Genomic DNA, 25011 nt, shown 5'->3' with positions numbered 1-25011 from the left:
GAAAATTTGCAGATCCAATGCATTCAACCGAGCGCTTACTGTCCATTCTCCGTGCTTCGCACTTGTAAAAGTGACACGCCGCATTCATTTACATAATGTTGCTACCGATATACCGATGAGTGTTGTCTTTTTATGTAAATGGGTCAGTATAAGAGAATCTGAACTGGAATCGATTATTTAGGTGGAAATTTTCTGGATTTTTGTCTGAGCTTTTCCGAAAAGTTTTCCATTGCGCAATGCTGATCATCCTACCAGGGTTGCCATAATAAAATCTGTGTTTTAGACCTAAAAAAAAGCTGTTTATCTTAGTTCTTTCCCTGAGAATTTGTATGGATATCTGTATTGAATTTATAAGTCTAATTTTTAGCCATAATTTGAGCTTTATTAACACTGTTTGACAAAGTTATTAAACGATGTTTAAGGTATCCACGTAGCGCTCGTAAACATATACATTGTAGTGAAAAAAAAAGCAAAACATTGAGGTGTAATGAAAGTTTAAACAGTTGCATTTTTTCATGCTTATATTCTTGAGCACACACAAAAATGTAAGGCTTGTAATGGTAGGTTTACATCCGGCCAATATTTGCTACCCGGTCACTACTTACTATCCGGCCGCACACCGGATATTGGAAAAATATCAATAATTTCTCAATAAAACAAGATAAATCATATTTTTTCAAGATTAAATCAATATTAATATATAACACTAGCTGACCCGGCAAACTTCGTCCCGCCCAAAATTTGTTTTTTGTTATCAATACCTTCAAACAATCACGTTTTCTTACTATGAGCAAATTCATGGGTCCAATCGCAGAGCTGTTCATTGATTGATCTTCCAGTCGACCCCGTTGAATTTATCTTTTACTATAAAATTCCTAGTATTTCTAACAAAACTCATCATTATAATATCAGATTATTTTCAGACACAATTCTCGTCAAAGATTTTTCAACCACTTGCAAATAACATGTGCAGAACACTTGATACTTTATTAAAGAATGTTTATTCTATACGGAGAATTTAATAATAGTTTATTATTTTTATGTGAAGATGTGTTTATTTCTCCCTAAAATGTAATCTTTTATTAGCTTCATGCAAACATGCAGTTTCTCCCAGTTTCGTTTTCACAAAAAAAGAGTCGAATATCCGGCTGTCGGATGTCCGGCTATCCGGCCTCGAAGCCTGCCGGATATCCGGTATGCGGTATCCGGCCAAACTACTCTCCGTTTCATCACTAATTTATATTTTTTTAACTTTTATTGTTCAACCTTTTACCAATTCATTTCAGCAAATTGTTATTTGTCTACTCTGATGAATACCTGTTTCAACAGCTTCAACTCCAACGAAGTTGTCGTGGGTTCTTTAGATTCTGACCAAAATTCCCAAAATCTAATCCTGCGTCCTTAATTTTGATATATTGTTCTAGGCATATATTATCCATGGAGTAAGATAAAACGTTCTGCTTTTCTTCTTCTTCTTAAATGGCACTAACGTTCCTAGAGGAACTTCGCCGTCTCAACATAGTATTACTTGCGTCATTTTATTAGTACTTATTTGAGATTTCTATGCCAAATAACATGCCTTGATTGCATTCTGAGTGGTAAGCTCTAAAATACACGTGACCAAAGTGCAAGTCGGAGGAAATTTTTTTGACGAAAAATTCCTCCGACCAGAACGGGAATCGAACCAGAACCCCCGGCATGTTAGGTGTGACGCTAACCACTCGGCCACGGGAGCACATTCTGGATTCCTAGTTGACTTGAGTAAGTTCAATAGCAAAACGTAGTTCAGAATAAATAAAATGGATTTACTCATCGAGTTGTTCTAATGATGTAAAATTCGTTTCGCTGTTTGGTTTCGTATTTAACTTGAAAATTCAAGAACAGGTTCAGTTTGTTGAACATCCGTAGGCTGCGTTCGACGACGGTTTCCAGTGAGAGCAAGCTTGTTGCAGATACATTCAGAATATTCAATGATTTGAGCTCCACTATTTGCTATTGAGTTGAACTCAATGCAACTCGATAGATCGATAGAATGTATTAGGTGTACCGGTAAGTTTCTTCGGTTTTGCAACAGATGGCGTAACTTGATTTTTATTTCAGTGAACCAAATTTCCAGACATTCGTTGGAAAGCTACTGTCATTGCGCGTCTTTTTCAGTATTAGGGATTGTTAACCGGTTTTACCGGTAATACTAGGTCATTTTTCATTACCGAATTACCGGTAATTTTACAATCAATAACCGGTAATTTCGGTAGTTCAATTTTTACAATAATATTTGCCTTTATGCCGCTTCGAAATATTACTCGAGAATCAAAATAAGATCGTGCTGGGTGGTAGTGAAATGATCGCTGGTTCTGTCAATACTCCGTTTCGAATTTATCGTAGGTTTATTACAAAAATTCTGTTGGGTTCAAATATATTAATTTGAAGGCTAATTCATGTCGTATGTGAGCATACTTCAGTGATCACTACCACTCAACTGTTGTTTTTAAATGTTTGTCGTAATCGTGCTCTGTACGTTCAATATTTTTCTACTAAGGTTAGATATGATAGGGTATAATTAATAAATACTTGATCTCCGAACCTTGGACTTGAAATATTTACAGATTGGGAACAGATCCTTTAATTTTGTCTGTATTAGGTTTGAAGTCCAAGGTTCTGATTTGCTTTTTGTTCACGTACTAGTTAAGTAATTAATTCAAATTTTGTTGGCTAAGTTTCAACTTCTGGTAGTTTGTAGCTAACTTTAAGGCACAAACGATCGCGAAATAATATCCGAAAGCATTAATTATTGATAATTTGCACGCACCCAGGAGGTTAATCATATGGAAACACTGATCCTTTTTTTTCTAAACAATGTCAATTCATTCCAACCAAGATAGATAGCAAACAATAGATGTTGTTTATCTATCTAACCTTCCCCGATCTGCAAACAATCCTCCGTGCGTGCGATGGATCTGAGTGGGTTCAGTCGATCACATCGAAGTCATGGAGCGCGTGGGGCTGAACGGGCTCGTAAAGTAGCGCAGCCAACAGATCGAAAAAACACAACTGGTAGTGCTGCGCCGATTCTAGAACCTGCTGCTCGATCTGAAGACGAGACACAGGATAAGCTTCAGCGATTGAAAAACAGACAGCGATAAAGGAATTGATTGGTGCCCTCCAACCAGTTCTCATCGCTGTTGAACTGTTATGACGGAAGAACTGCACCCTTTATGAACCTGACGTCGGATTGCAATTTATGTTAGAACAGCTATTGGAGTAACCATCAGAAATTTCGAAGCAGCTGCCTGGAGCCCTGAAGGAAAGGATAAACATTTTGTATAGGTAGATTTGTTCGCGTATATGAACGATCATTCTGCTGGTGGTCGTGACTAGGATTGGGCGATCTTGGATCGATTTATAGAAGATCGTTCTTTTTCATTTCGATTTTTTGGATCGATTCTTTGTATTCGAAAAAATCGCGAAAATCGATTTTTTTCTTTCGATTTTCTCGATCTCAGAAAAACTTTTTGTAGATTTGTTTTTCAGTGTAGCACGGACGGAATACATGGGATGTTTGCTAGCTGAGTTCTGAACAAATACCAGTTTTTGAATTTCTAGTGATAATTTTCACTAAATTTATTTAATTAATTCCATGACGTTTCAAGATGAATGTCCTGGATAATGCAATTTCTCTGAGCTTTAATTTTTTTGTGGCCTTCATAATGAGTAACAAAATTAAATGTCTTTGATGTTTGAATAGAAATATAAAATTTGTATTTCCTGTTTAAAGAAAAGACGGCTCTCATATAGAATAAATAAAGAAATTGTAAAAAATACGTTTGGTTTTTCAAAGATCGATTCTTTGGTACCGATTTAATAGTGGATCGATCCCTACGCCGTTTCGTCAAGATCGATCTTTTTCTCTAAAGAGCGCCCATTCCTAGTCGTGACATAATTAATGATGACTTAGGCGTCTTCTATCAAAAGTCACGGGAATGCATTGATCAAGCAGGCATTTGAAATCGTTCGTGATTTCAGACTTCAGTAGCTGGACAACAAGAGGGAAAAAATCCATTGGACGATGCAGAACCTGCAGAATAGATGAGCATCAAGAGAAAACTTGAACGATAATGGCAGCAATCAAAGGTATTAACAGAGGGCATCAGAGGCAGATACATGACAATGGTATTCGATGCTTTTCGTACTGTACGCCCAACATCAATGAACTATGAAAATGCGTTTTTCTCTCCTGGAAATTTCGTTCATGAGTCTAAGATCAGAAAACGATAAAATTAACATTATTTGTGTCCCTAAGTAGTAGCAAAATAGCTACTAAGTAGCAAAAACTTGAAAAATGTTTTTTTTGTAAACTAATTATTATCAATAAAAGTTGTTTCTTCAAGAAAATGGTTTATTTCAAAGTATTTTTTCACCGGTTTTACCGGTAAAGAAATTTTCATTACCGAATAACCGGTTATTGAAATTTTGGCACGGTAATGCAATCCCTATTCAGTATATGTCAAAAAGTTGAAGCGTAAACAACATAGTTTTTTGCCACTTCGAATATGTAGAAATTCATACCAACGAGATTGTTTTTGCGGGGAGTGTTACTTCATTACTTCAATATGAAGAAAAAAAGTGGATGCGATGCGGAAAGTCATCGCATTTTGGTGGAAGTTTATGTTAGGTGGAAGTTTATGCTCCAACTGAGCGAACGTGTCAGACGTGGTTTGCACGGTTTAAAAGGGGTAATTTTGACTTGGAAGACGAAGAACGTTTCGGACCGCCAAAAAAGTTTGAAGATAAGGAATTGGTGGCTTTACTCGATCAAGATTCGTCACAAACTTGCAGATACACTTATAGAAGCTCAACATACCATATCAGATCGTTTAAAAGCAATTGGAATGATCAGAAAGATAGGACAATGGGTGCCGTATGAATTGAAGCCACGAGACGTCGAAGGACCTTTTTTTCACGTGCGAACAACTGCTCCAATTGATGAGGCATTTCAGCCGTGCACTGAAGTAAAAACGGCCACAATACGAGCAAAGACACGATAACGTTATTTCCGGCCAAACCGGCCAAAACACACTTGGAAACACTGAAATGGGAGGTCCTATCCCATCCGCCGTATTCTCCAGACATTACTCCGTCCGATTACTACCTTTTTCGATCGATGCAACATGGCCTGGTTGACCAGCACTTCACCAATTTTGATGAAGTCAAAAATTGTCGACAGTCGACAAACCGGCCGATTATTTCCGCAAAGGGATCCGTGAATCTCCAGAAAGATGGGAAAAAGTTGTGACTGGGCAACACTTTGAATATTAAATTTATAACCATTTTTGCAGAATAAAGCATTAATTTTTGAAAAAAAAAAACGAAGAAACTTACCGGTGCTCCTATTATCTTTCACCTGACATTTATTTTCATCAAAAATTCAAATAATACCTGAAAGCTTATAGATGAAGGTGTGACGATGCCTTTGTAGTAATATAGGTAAAACTACGTGTTTTCCTTTGGGTAATAGTGTTTGTAAGAGAAGGGCAAAGCACACCGTTTGTTTTGGTTTTGGTACGTAAATAGATCAATTCACTTATTAGACTTATCACTAGATTTTCATGACATGAAACGCTATGACTTAGGAATAACGTCTTATTGATTGGTTTGTATAGCTGTTTCGATGATGTTGTCTAGCATCAGAGTCGAAAAAATAACGATGGGCCTGATTCTCGAATACACTTCACGGTGGAAACGGAATGAAACGTATCCGTAATGACAACGGTACAGTGTCGACATCTGGATACGAGATTAGTTTCCCACTAAACTTATCATTATAATATCAAACTATCTTCAGATGAAATTTTTGTATGAGATTGACGAATTTACGCAAAGCTGAATGAGCTCATGCGACATCTACATTAGAGCTCAGAACCACAAAAGTGAGGGTGTTTGTTTATTTTACGCACTGAAAGCATGATTCGGTGGTGATTATTCATTTTATTTCAATTTAGATTCATTTCAGCCATTGAATGTCGTCAGTATATTGTTAAGAAAGTTGGAGTTTTGTATATTTACGATGATTTCAACACGCGATTTGGCCAAAGTCATAGATAATCTTCGAAAATTTAAAGTTTGATAATGCATACCGGTTATTGATACTATGGATAATTGCGGTGAAATCGATATCATATCAAATTGGCTGATATCACTGGTTATGTAGGAGCCGATACGAGAAGGATTTGCGGTATTTTTAGCGCAAAACACCCTATTCATCGTTTACATAGTTGAAAAAAAATTAAAGTTACAATACTTATAACAAGACATTCCTCGTAATATACATAGCACATTGTAAAATGATGATTTTCTAACCTTTTCAGCGTGGAAAGAATACATGAAACCAGGAAATTTGAAGATAAATTCTGATTTTTCTAGAAAATTTGAACGAATTTCATACCAAAAAACCAAAACATCCTCATTTTACTCGCTGCGCCATCTGGTTGTAAATCCAACGTAAATTCGTCAATTATATCACATGAAGAAAACAATGTTTTCACTCACATTGAATACCAGTTTGATACGAAGAAGTTAATTTTCATTAATATTTTTATTTGAAAAGTGTTCATTCTGCCTGAAAACTCTTCAATATCTTCGACACTTCACTAACTCGTAAAACGTAGTTCAATGGCGTGCCGTTTATTTCGTTTCCACCGTGAAGTGTATTCGAGAATCAGGCCCGATGCTTTCACCAATACAAACAAAATCATTGCGGAAAATTGAAAATTTTACTTTCAGAGCACTAGCTCGAGTTTTCCGACGTTTTCCATTATACATTGCGACGGCAGATGAAAATTTAATATCTTGTGAGTAATCGTTTAGAGTTTGGTTGATATTACTTAATCGGAAGTGTGCGAAAACGATAATTTTCTACACACTGTTTCGTAAAATTATTGATTTTTTTCGTATATCGGGCGAGGGGTAAGGGAGGGAGATGAAGGAAGTGAGTGCCATTGTGGCAGCCATTTGTAGCTACCCTCCACCTTTAACTTAAGGCTCCCAGCACGGTAGGCTCATCAATTATGATTGAAAAGTTTCCATTTTTTCCAAAAGAAGTTTTCAACGTTCGGTTTATTAGAATCCCTAACCTGGTGGGCTGTCTCATTTGTGTAGACCGCAATGCATGTTCCTGATACGGACTATACTGTAAGAAATCGAAAGAATTTAGCAATTTAATTTCAATATCGTAAACGATCGAAAGAAGGACAGAAGAAAAACACTATACGATAAGAGCGAACCGTGTGTAAGATCCTAAAATAACAATCCTATCGGGAGCGGGTGCAATAAAACCTGGTGCAATAAAACCTAGTAGAAAGGAAAGGAACCGAAAACAATCGCACACATTTCTTATCGCGTTAGGCTCCGTTGCTCTTAGAATGCAGTTATGGATATCGTATGTTTTGAAATACAGATAGCGATAGGTAAAGGACTTGTATGAAAAGAAGCAAGGACGTTTATAGTCTTCTCTTTCTTTCGCACGTTAGACTTAAATTTAGGGTAGATTTAGGATAAACTAAAATTGTATAAAAACCCAAGGTTCTCTGAATAAAGCAAGTAGTCTTTGGAATCGTGTCTTACGATTAAGTAGTCCGAAACCACCTCCATTGAATCGACTGACGAGAGTTCTTCAGATTCAAGTCTTCCAACGTTCGCAGCAATAGTTGTATAATTTGCGCTCGGAGTTCGTGAAGATCTTGTACTCGTTGATCCTCCCGCTTAGTTGATGTTCGATATTTTGATCAGCTCCCGTTCGTTGCTCGTTCCGTACGGAATTAGTGCGAAGGCAGTCAGTTCAATTTATTGAAAGGAATAAGTCTGATTAGCTTCCGTTCGTGGCTCGTTCCGTAGGGAATTAGTGCGAAGGCAGACAATTCAGTTTATTCCAGGAATAGGTTATTTCTCGTGACGCTTTTCTTCTACTTCAACTTTGTAAATTGCCAATCCAGACTCAGAAAGGTTGATTCCTTCGCTCAACCGAGTTTGCGTATTGGGCAACTTTTACATTTGGTGGCTCCAGAGAGGAAGAGCCTTTCATTACCAACGAACTCATAAGTGCGTGCTCATCACCATAAGAATGAGCAAAGGGCCAGTTGGATAGAGAACCCAACAGGATTAAAAGCTTAATAGAAGCTTATGCGCGTGCTCAACGCCATAAGAGTGAGCAAGTTGGATAAACAAATCCAACAGGACTAAAAGTTTAAAAGGCCTTGTGAAAGTGCAAATCACCTTGAAGTGAATAAGTTGGATAAAGAATTCCAACAGGACTAAAAGTTTAAAAAGCTTTCTGAAAGTGTGCTAACCTGAAAGCGAGAAAATAAATCTCTCAAGCTTAAGAAAGCTTAAAAAGGCTCAACGCCTTGAAAAGTGAGCAAAGTGTAATTACAAACAACTGGAAACGGATCCTGAGAATTATACATTATTTCAACGGCTGAGTATCTTGAAAGCAACACCATGATACGTTTCGTGGAAAATCAAAACGGAAATTGCCGTTTGTGCTCGGAACCAGACCATAAACAGGATATGGTTGAATGCGACGATTGTGACCGATGGTTCCACATCGGTTGTGTTAACTTAACGGTCGCGCCGACAGCGGAAGAAAAATGGATCTGCCCGAAATGCGTGCAGATCCAACAAAGATTAGCATCATTGGAAATATCTGCTCGGAAGAAAGATGAGCAGATAAAACAACAACTGGATGCAATGGACAAATTAATGGCGACTATGAAAGGCCAATGCTCAACGTCATCCTCGGGCCAAGTAACAAATCAGCCCACGGATCGATCATTTACCCAAACAGTGAGTATGTCTAGTGACTGGACTATATATTTAAAGAGGCAATCATTGACGACCCTACCCAGATTTTCTGGCGCATCAAAGGATTGGCCAAAATTTAAGAAAACATTCCATGATACAACGGCAGAGGGAGGTTTCTCAAATTTAGAGAACCTCAACCGCCTGGAACAAGTTCTGAAAGGGGACGCGTATAAAACCGTCCAACAATTGATGATTAACTCAGAGAATGTTCCGAAAATAATCGAAAAGCTGGAAGAATGCTTTGGAAGGAAGGATCTTGTATATAAAGAACTTCTGAACGACCTGAGACGTATCAAAAAGGACAGCCGAACCGTAGTTCCGGATATATCAGACGCACTAGATAACATGGTGGTGAATATGGAGGCGCTGGGCCAAAAGGAATATCTACGTGATCATCGTTTAATAGAGGAAATCATAGAGAAGCTGCCATACACGATACAAGTGAAATGGGTTGAAGTGATCCAAAGCAACACTTCGATCCCAACACTCAACGATTTGAATAAGTGGTTATTGCCACATTCAAGAATAGCCCGTATGATGCAAAAGTCTAATAACAGTGTGTCGACTACGGAAAGGAAACCTCGAGTTAATGTTCATCAAACTATGAAATGTGCACTTTGTTCAGCCAGTCATAGGCTATTCCAATGTAAGAATTTCAAACAAATGAAAATATTGGAACGTAGAGAGTTTTTGGCTAAAAAAGGAATTTGTTTCAAGTGCCTAAACTCCAATGACCACATTATGAGAAATTGTAGCATGAAAGGAATATGTGGAATCGATGGGTGCAACAAGGAGCACAATCGCTTACTTCATCAAGGATCGGAGTATAAAAGAAATCAGGATACGGCTGCTGACGTACGACGAGGTCCCGAAGAAACCACGAATATTCATCGACAACGCAAGGAACACCTTTACTATCAAATAGTTCCTATAACAGTCCAAAACGGCGAAAGAATGATAGACACCTACGCCTTCCTGGACACAGGATCATCAGTAACACTATTGGACGAGAGAATGGCTAACATGTTAGAGTTGGAAGGAAAAGTTGACCCGCTTACATTAAAATGGACACAGGATTGTTTAAAATCCTGCTCAAGCAAGAGGGTAAAATTCTGGATAAAGGGCATAGGAAAACCAGTGATGGCCCGGACTATGCATGATCTAAATCTTCCTATCCAAACAGTTGACATGGAACAAATTGCCAAGAATTATCCCTACTTGAAGGACATTCCGCTTCAAGATTATAAGGAAGCTCAGCCTACATTGTTAATTGGATTGGACAACAGCGAATTACTGAGTGCCATCAAAACGGTAAAAGGAAATGGTCCTATGGCAGTAAAAACGCGACTCGGATGGGTGATATACGGAAAGGAGTATAACATAAACCGTCAAGATTATACAATGGTCATCCAGGAAGAACAGGAGATGAGCAAAATGATGCAGCGATACTTCTCAATCGACGATTTTGGAGTGAAATTAGTGGAAAAACTGCCAAGATCACCAGAGGAAGAAAGAGCACAACAGATTCTCGACAACACCATCAAGCTAAAAGACAACCGTTACGAGGTCGGTCTGCTATGGAAAACCAAAGATGTACAATTTCCGGACAGCTATCATACAGCCTTACGGAGATTGGTGATTATGGAGAATAAATTGAAACAAGATGAAAAATTGAAGGATTGGGCTATCAATACCTTCGCTGATTATGTGAAAAAGGGATATGCTAGAAAACTAGCACATTCAGAGCTAATTAACGCGGTTCCGAGAACATACTATCTCCCGCATTTTATAGTTCACAACCAGAATAAAATACCTCCAAAACCAAGATTGGTATTTGATGCAGCTTCAAAAATAAATGGCGTATCGTTTAACTCTAATCTTTTGTCTGGACCTGATGCTACTACATCACTCGTTGGAGTATTGCTGCGATTCAGAGAGGGACGTATTGCAGTTTGTGGAGATATTCAAGAGATGTTCCACCAAGTCAAAATAAAACCGGAGGATCAGCATGCTCAACGATTTTTATGGCGAGATTGTGAAAACAATCGAGAACCTGATGTATACATTATGGAGGTAATGATTTTTGGATCGACATGTTCACCATCATGCGCGCAAGCAGTGAAAAATAAAAACGCTGCAGCATTTATGGAATCGAAACCGAAAGCAGCCCTGGCAATTGAAAAACAACACTATGTGGATGACTATCTGGATAGTTTTACAAACATTCGAGAGGCAACCGCTATTACCAAAGACGTCATCGATATACACCAACATGGCGGATTCTTCATTCGAAACTTTATATCGAACAGTAAGGAATTACTGAGCAATTTATCCAGCGATCGGATCCAATCTACCGACATTAAGGTAATAGAGGATAAGGATTCATGTGCTGAAAAAGTTCTTGGTGTCTATTGGAACACGAAACTGGATTTGATCGGGTATCGATTATCGTTGAAGAAGCTGAGCAATGAAGTAAGACAAACGCTACGATTACCCACGAAAAGAGAGGTGTTAGCATTTGTTATGAGTTTGTATGATCCATTAGGATTGATATCAAATTATACGATAATGGGAAAGATTTTGCTTCAAGAGCTGCACAAAGACGAGTTAGACTGGGATGATGAAGTACCCAAACATTTGAGCAAACAGTGGCAAAATTGGCTTGCGAAAATTCAACAAGCCTCTAACGTAAAAATACCCAGGTGTATAATACCGGATGGAGCAGGAAAATTGGAGCTACATACATTCGTAGATGCATCTGAACGAGCATACGCTGCAGTTATATACTTACGTTGTATTGCAAACGGCTCGGTTTATATACGATTATTGGCAGCAAAGGCAAAAGTCGGACCTATTCATCAGTTGTCTATTCCAAAAATGGAACTACAAGCAGCCTTACTAGGAACCAGATTGACAAATACCATTCAGAACGAGCAACGAATTAAAATAGATAGTATTACCTACTGGACAGACTCGGAAAATGTTTTGTCATGGTTACAACCGAAGAATAGAAGATATAAAATATTCGTCACTCATCGAGTTGCTGAGGTTTTAGATACAACCAATATACAGCAATGGCGTTATATACCGTCTGAATTAAATCCCGCCGACGAAGCTACAAAAGATTTCAAAGGGCAATCTATATGGACAAAAGGACCTCAATTCCTTAAGAAGCCAGTGATCGAATATCCTAACAGGAAGATTAAGGAGTCAACGGAAGAGTTGAGACAAGTAGTGGGATTGCACCAAACAAGTTCTATATTCATCGGAATCAAACGATACTCCAGTTGGAATGTGTTGATACACCATGTATGTGTTGTGAAAAAATATGTTGATTGGCTGCAATACAAGAAAAACCAACGATTGAATATACAATCTAATTTTAATCGCAATATAACATATGAGGATCGAAAAATTGCAGAAAGAGTTGTGTTTCGTAAAATACAAATGACACATTTCGCTAAGGAAATTCATGACATTGAATTAAACGGTTATGTTGATATTAGAAATAAACAGTTATCAGCGGTTACTCCAATACTAGATGAATATAACGTAATGAGAGTTGGAGGTCGTCTCGAAAATGCAACTAAATTGCAAATGAATACAATACATCCTGTGATTTTACCTGCTGAAGACCATGGAACACGTTTGATCGTTGCTGAATATCATCAAAAATACTTTCATCGTTCGGATAACGTAGTACTTGGAGCATTACAATTACGGTATTATATACCACACATGCGTACAGTTCTCAACAAAATAAAAACGGACTGCTCTAAATGCATTATAATGAAAGCTAAACCTTTGCCACCTCAAATGGCACCATTACCGGCAGCTAGAGTAGATTTGTATGCTCATCCATTCACGAATACTGGAGTGGACTACTTCGGTCCTTTTGAAGTATTGGTAAGACGATCAATAGAGAAAAGATGGGGCGTGCTCTTTACATGCATGACTACGAGAGCCGTGCATATTGAAATGGCTGAGAAGTTAGATACAGATCACTTCCTAATGTGTTTTAAAAACTTTCAAAACCGCCGTGGAAAGATCAAACATGTATACAGCGATAATGGCACAAATTTTGTTGGAGCTGAAAAACAACTAAACAAACTAATCCACGAAATCGACGAAAGGATGTCGAAATCTGAAGCTGTAAAACTGAAGATAGAATGGACCTTTAACCCACCAGCATCACCGCACTTTGGAGGAGTTTGGGAGCGACTCATCAGAACTATTAAAGACAATTTATATTATATGATAGGTTGTAGTCGGACACCTTATCCTGAAACGTTACGAGCAGCTCTAATACAAGTAGAGTTTATCTTAAACTGTCGCCCACTAACACACATACCGTGCAATAATGATGTGGAAGAGGCTCTAACACCGTTCCATTTCCTAATTGGACGGGCAGGTGAATACGTTCCACCTCAAAATTTGGACAGCAACAACCTCACTCGAGTTCAATGGGAACTAGTGAACCACTACAGTCAACAGTTTTGGGATCGATTCAAGAAACAATATATACCAACATTAATATCGCGACAAAAATGGACGCATAAAGTTCAGCCCATTGAAATAGACGACATAGTATTGATAACAGACAGTACTATACGTTGGGGCCTATGGTTGAGAGGACGAGTAACTGGAGTTATAAAAGGAAAAGACGGCCAAGTACGTACAGCGTTCGTTAAAACACCCAAAGGGACCTTTAAACGAGCAGCACATAAGCTAGCAGTATTGAATATACGCAAGGATGCCGCTCTGAAAGACATAACGTCTAAAGAAGTAAACAAAATGAACACCTCATTTACCGCACTCCATCAAGTTATTGAAAGAAACAGCAGTGTGAATTGTGAGAAATTTGAGCCGAAGAAAAAGAAACGACGAATCAATCCTTGTACTACAACTGTATTAACAGCGGAAACTTCAAAAGTTTTGGTACAATCGGATTACTCTCAAAAAGGCGAATCTAGAAGGAGAATAAGATGGAAATCAGATACAGTTAACCGGTTAACGCTCATGCAACTGTTGATTGCTGCAATGTTATTCGTGGGATGCAGTGTACTAGGCTCAACATCTCATGGATTGATCGCATACGACTGTGCCAATGCAGATGTAAATATGACTTCATATTCTTTGTTGGATGTGGCATCTTGCTTACCGCCAACAACTAACCTGACAACAACGGAACTTCGGATACAAATGTTACAAAGAAATTCGAAAATTCAAACAAAGGTATTTCAATGTAAAGTCATCATCAAGAGGTCGATTCGACACTGTGGTATGCACTCCCACACATCTGATTATCAACACGGCTTTGCCTACATCGTGAAGGAGTTTTCATCCGAGGAATGTCGAAAAGCTCACTATAGTGGAGCAGTTACACTAGCCGATAACACTGTTATTCAGGAATTGAATCTCAACAGCACAAATAGAGGTCAAGTATTGGTGGTAGGATCAATAACTGGCAGTTCCTGCAGTGGAGGAGTGTACAAAACGCCGTTATACACGTGGACAAACGCCTTAGTATATTATGAATATACGATTACACTTCAAGATTATGTCGCCTCTGTAGACATTGAAAGTAGCCAGATAATGTTGAAAGGAGGTTTAACGTGTACATACACACATGGACGTTGTTTGGACGCTGAAGAAGGCTATCTAACTTGGGACATCGACATGAACCGTAGATGTGAAGAAAGCGAGTTTGAAGTTATTTTTGAAGGAGTTGTCAACAAAACAACGAATAACCAAATGAAAACCATTGGAGAGGTTGTAGTGTACAGCACAATATCGGAACGACATTTATTTTCGATAAAAACTACAGCAAGGACATATATATGTGGACACGTTGGGTTTAAAACAGACCATCCCAGAATATTAGTTTTGGAGTTATCCAACATGAGATCGCCATTTGTTAGAAAACCTACGTCAGGTTCAAATAATGATCTATTTACTTACTTCAATTCGAAAATAACATTCGTCGAAAACTACATTGGTCAGAAATTAGACGACGTATACAATTCGGTTATGACAGAGATGTGCAAACTAGATAAGGCTCTACTGGAAACTAAATTGACATTAGCAAGAATCAATCCAACGGAGTTTGTATCGAGCATAATGAAGAGGTCAGGATATACAGCAGTTGTTGCTGGGGAAGTGCTTCATGTTATTGAATGCAAACCAGTATTTGTTACGCCAAGATCCGAAGCGCGATGCTTCCAAGAAATTCCAGTTGAATTTAACAACAGGTCGATGTTTTTGGCACCTGTGACAAGAATACTCCAGAACCGCGGGATTGAAATAGATTGCACACCTTTAATACCAGCAAAATTCATGTTCGGAGGAAAATGGTATACAACTGATGGACGATTACGTGAAACAACTCCACCAGAGAAATTAGTGTCGGACATAGTTACAACATGGTCCTACACACCTCTTCCAAATCTAATGCAAAGTGGTGTCTATGATGCAGACAATCTTAAAAAGATGAGGGATATGATTTATGAACAAGGAGATCGTAGAGTGGCAACGAATGTAATACACAAGGTGCTGATTGGACAACGACCCAATGATCAAGGATTCAACTTCGGAGCCTTAGTATCTGGAGATGTAATCGACGATGCAATAACAAGGTATTGGATGCGGCTTATGTCTTGGTCTACATGGCTCGGAAACATCACATCAACGGCGATTGGTCTATATATGATGGGCAGGATGATAAAGTTTATCGTCGATACAATCATGCACGGCAGAATTCTATACGACATATATGGATTCGGCTGGCAATTGATGGCATCTTGCTGGGATTCACTCACAACGTTTCTTTCTCACCGGAATGCAGTACGACATTTACGTGAAACATCAATCAATTCAAGGAAGACTGAACCATCTGATGACATCAATATTGCTACGACTAGGGAGACGGCAATACCTATGGAAGATACGACAACACAACCCATTTGTGGACGAATTTTACCAAGAGTATAAATAATGTGAATTAGTGAATTAAAATAATTAAAAGTGAATTAGATAATAGCTAACAAAAATTTATAAAAAAAAACAACTGAATACTTATACAATTGCTAATTCTTTGAAGTGTAAATTCGAGCAGGTAGATTTACGGAAGGGGAAATGTAAGAAATCGAAAGAATTTAGCAATTTAATTTCAATATCGTAAACGATCGAAAGAAGGACAGAAGAAAAACACTATACGATAAGAGCGAACCGTGTGTAAGATCCTAAAATAACAATCCTATCGGGAGCGGGTGCAATAAAACCTGGTGCAATAAAACCTAGTAGAAAGGAAAGGAACCGAAAACAATCGCACACATTTCTTATCGCGTTAGGCTCCGTTGCTCTTAGAATGCAGTTATGGATATCGTATGTTTTGAAATACAGATAGCGATAGGTAAAGGACTTGTATGAAAAGAAGCAAGGACGTTTATAGTCTTCTCTTTCTTTCGCACGTTAGACTTAAATTTAGGGTAGATTTAGGATAAACTAAAATTGTATAAAAACCCAAGGTTCTCTGAATAAAGCAAGTAGTCTTTGGAATCGTGTCTTACGATTAAGTAGTCCGAAACCACCTCCATTGAATCGACTGACGAGAGTTCTTCAGATTCAAGTCTTCCAACGTTCGCAGCAATAGTTGTATAATTTGCGCTCGGAGTTCGTGAAGATCTTGTACTCGTTGATCCTCCCGCTTAGTTGATGTTCGATATTTTGATCAGCTCCCGTTCGTTGCTCGTTCCGTACGGAATTAGTGCGAAGGCAGTCAGTTCAATTTATTGAAAGGAATAAGTCTGATTAGCTTCCGTTCGTGGCTCGTTCCGTAGGGAATTAGTGCGAAGGCAGACAATTCAGTTTATTCCAGGAATAGGTTATTTCTCGTGACGCTTTTCTTCTACTTCAACTTTGTAAATTGCCAATCCAGACTCAGAAAGGTTGATTCCTTCGCTCAACCGAGTTTGCGTATTGGGCAACTTTTACATATACCGACTATTCCGTGTTAAAGGAACGCCTTGAAACCGTAACAAATGTTTGGGAAATTGAAAGTTCTCACAGCATGAGCTATTGGAATTTTTATAATAATCTAAACAGTATTAGATTAATAGGGAGTGTTCAAATCGATTGCAATATAGATCGACATCTCGTAAATTCATAAAGAAATGACTAAGAAATAAGCTCTCGAAATGGAGAATTTTCGTGAAGTGATCGGAAAAAAAATTATAAAAATTTATAAAATTGGAACCTTATTTCAGAAAATCTGTAAATTCTGTATTAAATCCCGAATATATGTAATCTGTATCTTAAGATTCTTGCTTTTAAAAAGCCTGAAAAATCTGTATAAATACAGATTATTCTGTAGATATGGTAACCCTGTATCGTACATTTGAATATCTGATAAATTATTATTTTTTTTGATCGAATAAAAAAGAATTCTATAGAAATTTAATAGAGTTATCCAGCACTCAATCTGCATCGTTTCTGATACACGTCACAGCTTCAGTTGAATTGATAAAAAAATAGACGTGGGCATAAATGATGTAATCGTAATTTGGAATTTCCATATCGCCGTTCACTTCGAATACATCGTGTTTGTTCAGTAACGCACATTGTCACTGCTGACATATGATTGGATCATTCCATTTGCAAGCTTCTCGAGTAGATATTGTTCCAGGCTGAACGTGTAGCGGCATCAAATGAGTCACTGAATATCTTCGGAAGGTAGTCTGTACACAAATCCCGTTCGAATGAAAGTATGCAAAACATCCGCCCGCCTCGTACCTCAATCCCCTCCAAAAGGTTCATACTCTCACAGAAGTTGTCGGTAAATTAATGGAATGTAAATATTAGACCCATGGAATCGAACCAAATTCGATCTCTTCCATCCCTCAATACGCAACGTAACTATCCTTTGCAATTCTACAAAGTTCCCAAGGCACAGTGAAACAACGGGACATTAGCAGCAATAGTGTCTGTATAGTGTGCAACATAGACAAAAAATGACCGTCTACGGAGCGCTATACTCATTCTTTCTCCCGTCGTCTTTTTTTTTGCTTAGCAAGCCCAACATCCATACACCACCCACAACACCATATCGTAGAAGCAACGCCCACATACACGCCAGCGTCCCGTTTTTTTTTTGTTGACCCTGTGACAGTTTCTAAAAATGATTGAACCAGCCAAAGGCCGCAGCCACGAATGCATCTGCTTCTCCGGCAAAGCCACCAGACTTGGGATGGAACCTCACCAGAACTTCATGAAGCGCACTCTCTTCTCCGCACATAATCCAGTGTTGCACTCACTTTTCTCGTACAAAGTTGCCTCAGAGTGTTATGTCTGGTATTTTCCATCCACGTCCACTTTTTATTGCTATTACTAGCAATCGTGCCGTGGGACTTGGCTTGAAGGATTAGAGCATAAAAGCACTAGAAAGAGAGCATAAAGCCGATTCCCCCGGTGCCAAGAATGACCAACCTTTCCAACAGGATTTATCCTCCGCAATCAGATAACATATTTCAAACATTTACTTACACGGATAATCATTCTAACAGCCGGACTCATGCACCAGACACAGACGAACGGGTTTGTCACACATTTTAACACTAATTAAAACGTTCCGAACACTATTTGCAATAGTATTTGCAGATTTTTCTTTTCCGGATTTTTAGCGATGACACGAAGAGAGCTTGCGGATTGTGAAAACTGATTGACGTATCATGCAACGCAGCAAGCAGTTCAAATTTTCCTGACTCGGCTGAGAGTGTGTGCGTGAACGCGACATGGCACATGGTGACCGGGTCGAAACGGCTTTCGGACATCTTGTTCGGGGGGTTTGCGCTAGCGTATGGCACTGCTGCGCCATCTGTGTGCCAGTTTTTGGCTCAAGGCAATTGACGAATTTACGCAAAGCTGAATCAGCTCATGCGACATCTACATTAGAACTCAGATCCACAAAAGTGAGGATGCTTGTTTATTTTACGCACTGAAAAGCAAGATTCGGTGGTGATTATTCGTTTTATTTCAATTTAGATTCATTTCAGCCATTGAATGTCGTCAGTACATTGTAAGAAAGTTGGATATTTGTATATTTACGGTGGTTTCAACACGCGATTTGACCAAAGTCATAGATAATCTTCGGAAATTTTAAGTTTGATAATGCATACCGGTTATTGAAACTATGAATAATTGCGATGAAACCAATATCATATCAAATTGGCTGACATCTTTGATTATGTAGGGACCGATACGAGAAGGATTTGCAGTATTTTGGCGCAAAACACCCTATTCATCGTTTACTTAGACGAAAAATATTAATGTTACAATACTTATAACAATCCATTCCTCGTAATATACATAGCACATTGTAAAATGATGATTTTCTAATCTTTTCAGCGTGGAAAGAATACATAAAACCGGGAAATTTGAAGATAAATTCTGATTATTCTAGAAAATTTGAACGAATTTCATACCAAAAAAACAAAACATCCTCATTTGACTCGCTGCGCCATCTGGTTGTAAATCCAACGTAAATTCGTCAAATGAAAATCGGAGGCGTTGGTGTTTGTTGGCATCAATTTATCTATATTTTCTATATTTTTCAAGCTAATACACATTCTATCTTATCACGTAAGGGTGCTCATACACTGTTTGATCGATACCAAATATGTGACCCTTTTTACAGATTAAATTTGATCAACGTGTACTGATCAAATATATTCGACACAAAACACGACAAGCAAATATTCAATCATCGGACACCCAAAATATTTTTTTCGGTTTGTTCTTCAAACCTGTCGAAACATGGTTAGGTTACTCTAAATTATTCAGTCAATTTTTTTCACATGTTCGATGTTTGACATTGTTTGCCACTGTTGATAATTGAAGAGTGGCAAACAAAATAGTGTTTGTACAAATTTTAAACCAAACTGTCAAAAAGTGTCAAATATTTAACTTCTGACCAAACAGTGTAAGGCCACCTTATATTCTTACCTTATAAGGTGGCCTTACACTAATGCATTTTTGCTGAAACGAAGTTTTCGATGAAAATTATACATACGATAAATATTTCTGGGTCTCCCATAGAAATATTAAAAATATTTCAACCATCATATTCTAACCAAACATGACAATTGAGAATTTCCGGAAAACTTTGAAAGAAAACGGGAAAATTCGGAAACTTTTATTACCATATGTTCTACAATTACATCGTGACAAGAATTGTAAGTCCATTTGATAGTGGAAATGGATGTTCAAGTGAAAAAAGGACTCCTATATCTTATCACTATATAACTAAAAACGGATCGCCAAATGTGATGCTAAGCTAAAGTGACCAGATGGTCAGAGGTCTAACGCGGGACACAACAAACAAAACCTTATGAATATACGTTATGTGAACGAAAACCATAGTTTAGCGAGTCTAAACTGATCAGTATTGTTTTCTTTCTGAGTATCGGCACTCAGTTGTGATTTTTCGGTGGTTTAGAATTTGTTTACGCCCGAAATTGACCGAGTGATCAATCAGAGCATTTACGCCTGGCAAGCCCGATTCAAATTCTACAATTTTCATCAAATTACCAAAATTCCAATTCATTTTTCATCGATTTTAGTGTTAACGTATGCATTCAAAAAATGGACTAATTTCGGATGGCGATGAAAGATCATTTATAGGAACAAATTTTCTTGAATTTTTTTTTCTTCAAATCTTACGTTTATTTAATCTACAACAAAAATGATTCAAGGCTGTTGATTCGCAGCAGCAGCACTGTCAAGCAATTTGATGATTTTTCCATACTGCAAGCTCCACCCCACAGTGAAGGATTTGGACATCCTGAGGCACTTTGTGTCCGCCAGATATAGCCGATCTGGTATTTACAATATCATCTCTTCGCCGCTCCTTAAGCCGGGAGATCGAAGCAACCGGCCAAACGGTGGAGAAGAATCTGGCCAAAATGGACATTTTTATGCGGAAGCGTCAGACGAGACCGGCCGTATCTGAGCACCAAGCAAGGAGTAGCTTAAGGTGCTGGTGAAAAACTTCTTTCCGGCGAAAGAAGTTAAAAACTTCTTTTCGTACTCATAATGAAAGACGAGACGTACTTGATGCTAGAATTCAGCGAATGACAGGGAACCGGGTACTTTACGTTCCCCAGGTAAGCGATGACGTCAAATATATCATTCACATCAAGTTCTCGAAGAAGATCCTTCTCTGACAGACGTGAAGGGAATGTCTAAGCCGCTCTTCTTTCGAGTCATATGGTGAACTGGAAGATATATAGTACGAAGTGCTTGCCGGAGTTGGGAAGGTGATGTGGGCTTTATGCCCAACCTGGGATCAGCCCATTATGCCAAAAGATCACTGGAGGATGGATCGGCTGGAGATAAATATTGTCGCGAAGACCACCAACCTTTCCAACATTCCCCAGCTTCGCTCGATAGAAAACTTTTGGGCGAATGGCTAAAATAGAGAGACAGACGACCACCAAAGCCACGAAAAGGTAAAATAACACGCCGATATACATCTTTTCATCGGCCATATTTCAGGTTCCGGCCAACTTCCGTAAGACTGCCCAGCGCTTCATTTACGATACTTCATCAAACAAGTCTGCCTCTTCCTGTCGAGTATACACTAGTTCTTCCGGCTTATTTAAAACGTTAAGCCAAAGATGAACTTTTCGTCTGACTCACGTTGGTCCCTGCGGATCAATAGGGGACTTTTATAAAAATCATTTTCCAGTTTTGTTGCTGTCGCATCCAGTTGACACTCTCTAAAAAAAACCAAATGTCGCTGCGATAAAACCAGCTCAACTTATTAATCTTTAGATGCATTAGAAGCGCTCTTGAACAGTCTGCCAAAAAATAGTTTTGAGGTTCATTCATTTAAGAAAATCAACATGATCAAATTGTGATATTTAAATATATTGATATCGCGGAACATTTTCGTTTCTTTTGCCAAATGCGGGACGTTTCGCGGGACGGAATCTTACGCGGGACATTTTGTTGAAATGCGGGACTGTCCCGCGTAACGCGGACGTCTGGTCAGTTTATGCTAAGCGCAAAACTCGAGGAATGAATCTCCTATGAAGAAAAATCAAACATGTATTCCATGTAACGAAAAAACATGTTATGGATCGTCCATATACCACGTGGATAAAAAAATCACGATTTTAGACACCCCTTCCCCCTCCGTGGACAAGCGTTGACATTTCTCCTTTTTTTAATAAAACCCGATAAAGTAATTGAACTGCGCGCAAATTTCATTTTAAGCTCGTTTCTATTTTCTATGCTATGTTTGAACATTGATATAGAAGTTTATTAATAGTAGCGGTCTGCACTCAATTCTTTAATTTGTTTCCCAACAATACCCGTGAAGTATAACTCCTTAGTTTCATCCAAATTCCACTCACGTTTTTATAACGTTATATTACGTTATATTTACATTATATCAAAGTATCATTTGTGAATCTTATCTCGGACATTTTGTAGCATAAACAGACGTAAACTTGCTGAGCTGCTTAGGTGAAATGAAATCAAGGGCTTCGTTAATGGAATTCAGTTAGTGGAAATCGTCGAAGAAAAGCTGAAGCGAGACAAAACCTTATCGGATAAAAAAGACGGGTGGGTAATGTAGGGGACATAACCGGAGAGACGTAGGACTACACTAAGGCCATTTTATAGCGGCGGCCAAATTGGATTTTTTAAAGTAATGGGATACGCAGTATTATACTGACAGCAGAGATAAAGATGTGTACCAAATTTCAGATCAATTAGTCAAAAGGAACGGTGAAAAATTGAACAACCCCAACAACCATACAAACAGGTCAAGTTGAATGAAACTATTTTAAAAAAGGTAGTTGGCTATTTTGCTAATGCGGTCATCTTGGATTTGAAGTTTCCATAAATAGCTGTGTTCTACTGGTCAAGCCCCTTCATTGATATCCATTCTGCTGGGGTTGCAAAAAATATATATGACGCCGTTTTGTAGTGGTGGCCAATTTGAATTTGCATTTTTCATAAATATCTGTGTTCTACTAGCCAACCTCTTTCATTTGATACCCATATTGATGGGGGTTTGAGGAAATATGTAATCCGCTATTTTGTAGTGGCCGCCATCTTGGATTTTCAAGATCATGAAATACGCAGTTTTATAATGACGGCAGAGAAAAAAATTGTGTTCCAAATTTCAGATCAATCGGTCAGCAGGAAGGGGGTACATACAAACATGTTACAGCTAAATAAAACCGTTTAAAAACTCCAGCATTCAATCAAATCGAGGGCGATTAGCCTCTCCTTCACCCGGCGCGATGCTTCCACCGCTTTTAACACACTTCGATAAGCGATAAGGCTCTCCTGCTCCACATCCCATAGAAACTCCTGTCTCTCCCTTTTGGGGTATTGCACCGCATACATCGCCTGCAAATGCATCAATATCTGTTATGCTGAAAATCAATCAGAAGATAGAATGACGCCAAGCACAATGGAGCGCGCGACCGAAATCGGCGTTATGCAAAACCATCCCCCACGTGGTGAGAAAACAGCAACGCACAAACGTTTTCTCGTTCACAATCGCTCCTCGGTGTCTTTCCTGCTTGGCGTCCGATGATAGAATGTGTCCAAGCAGGTAACAGGTAATGAATTAGAGAGACTTTAAACTCTGAGAGTTCATTCAATGTCCAAGCACCACCATCTAGTTCTTTATATAGTCATACAGTCTACGTTGTAGCGACCGCCGGTATACATAATCTCTTTTGCGTTCCCACTCGTCTTCACCTTGTCCCTACGTTTCGCCCGTTCCTGTGGTTGCTTGTAATGAATAGCTTTGAATGAACTGAAAAATAGAGCATACAAAAAATTGCTGAGGATATTTCCTATCAATTCGTGTATTTGAAATAAAAATCCGTCAAATAATTGAAGAGGTATTAACGTTCAAAAACTAAACACATTTTTACATTGAAATATTGAAATGGGCCCCTATATTGTAGGTTAGACGTAGTCCTACGTCAAAAATTGATAAGGATATCATCACGCTGTTAAAAATAGCATTGGAAGTTTTCAAAAGATGAAAGCGAAACGGTTTTCACATCATGAGCGGAAGTTGAACCAAAAACTCCATCTAGGAAAACAATGTCGTGTATTTTTAATATTACAACATTCTAACATGCTTTGACGGTGTCTTCATCTTGTCATTTCGGTATTGTGCTCTTAAACTAATGGAAATAAATAGGTCGCTCTCGATTGATATGCGTTACTATCAAACTACACATTTTAGCAAAGAATTTGAGCGATATGAAAAAAAATATGGATTTTCGACCAGGAAGCACTATCAGACAGCTAAACCTTGATGAATAACGATAAATTTTTCGGAAATGCAGAATAAATTTCATTTATTGTTAAATGCGAAGGGATAGAAGTACTACGAAATTTATACTAAAAAGAAATAGTAAAAAGTCAATTAGGAGTGTTGGGAACATGGGCATCCCTAGCTTCCAATCGATCGCTGCTAAGCGTGGAAACACACTAGACGGCTCTCCCGCGCGATTCTCGCAATGACAAGTCGCAGCAGGAGCTCGATGAAAAACACATTCAGCAGCTTTCGACGGCTTCACTAGCGGCCATTATCATATTTTTATAGACGGATGCAAGACGAGTCTATGGTACAAGGTACAACTGTTTGGACAGTAAGCGGATTAGAGGGGAGGTATATAAAGACAGAATGGTGGAAAACGGAAGAGGGATGTTTACCTGAGCGAGAGGGAGAAAGAAGTTGATCGCACACGTCTGAAATATTGCATTTCTCGATAATTTGGGTAGTATTCGAGAATCCGCAGCTACATGACCGCAGAGTGATTTTCACGTATTGGCTCACCGATAGTACATTAACTATTACTTTGCTTCATGTGCACCGCATAAACACTAATACTATCACAAAACCGTTGCGGCGCATCATCTCCATCGAGCCACCGCAGAGAATGAGGAACCTTACAACAGTGACTTTAGAACCGGCCGTACCCGCTCCGCCTTGTGTGTTTTATCTCATTCACATTCCATTATCGAGGCCCCGCGGCGGTCTGTCATTGCAAAATCCGCGCGGGGAAGCCGTCCAGTGTGTTCTTACGCTAATTGGCGATCTAACGTAAAACGTAAATGATC

The 25011-nt window shown here is 38.6% G+C and overlaps 1 protein-coding gene across 1 annotated transcript in view; it reads right to left on the bottom strand.

Moving 5' to 3' along the window:
• Positions 1–18576, bottom strand: part of LOC129780435 (fibronectin type-III domain-containing protein 3A) — a 105992-nt gene extending 87416 nt beyond the window's left edge. The window contains exon 1 of the mRNA XM_055788706.1: positions 18397–18576. The gene's annotated coding sequence lies outside the window, so the exon portion shown is untranslated. The remainder of the gene's footprint in view (positions 1–18396) is intronic.
• Between the last annotated feature and the right edge of the window lie 6435 nt (positions 18577–25011).

This window comes from Toxorhynchites rutilus, chromosome 3 (assembly GCF_029784135.1).
Source record: "Toxorhynchites rutilus septentrionalis strain SRP chromosome 3, ASM2978413v1, whole genome shotgun sequence".
In the NCBI taxonomy this organism is placed as follows: domain Eukaryota; kingdom Metazoa; phylum Arthropoda; class Insecta; order Diptera; family Culicidae; genus Toxorhynchites; species Toxorhynchites rutilus.
This window is presented reverse-complemented; position numbering and strand designations above follow the sequence as displayed.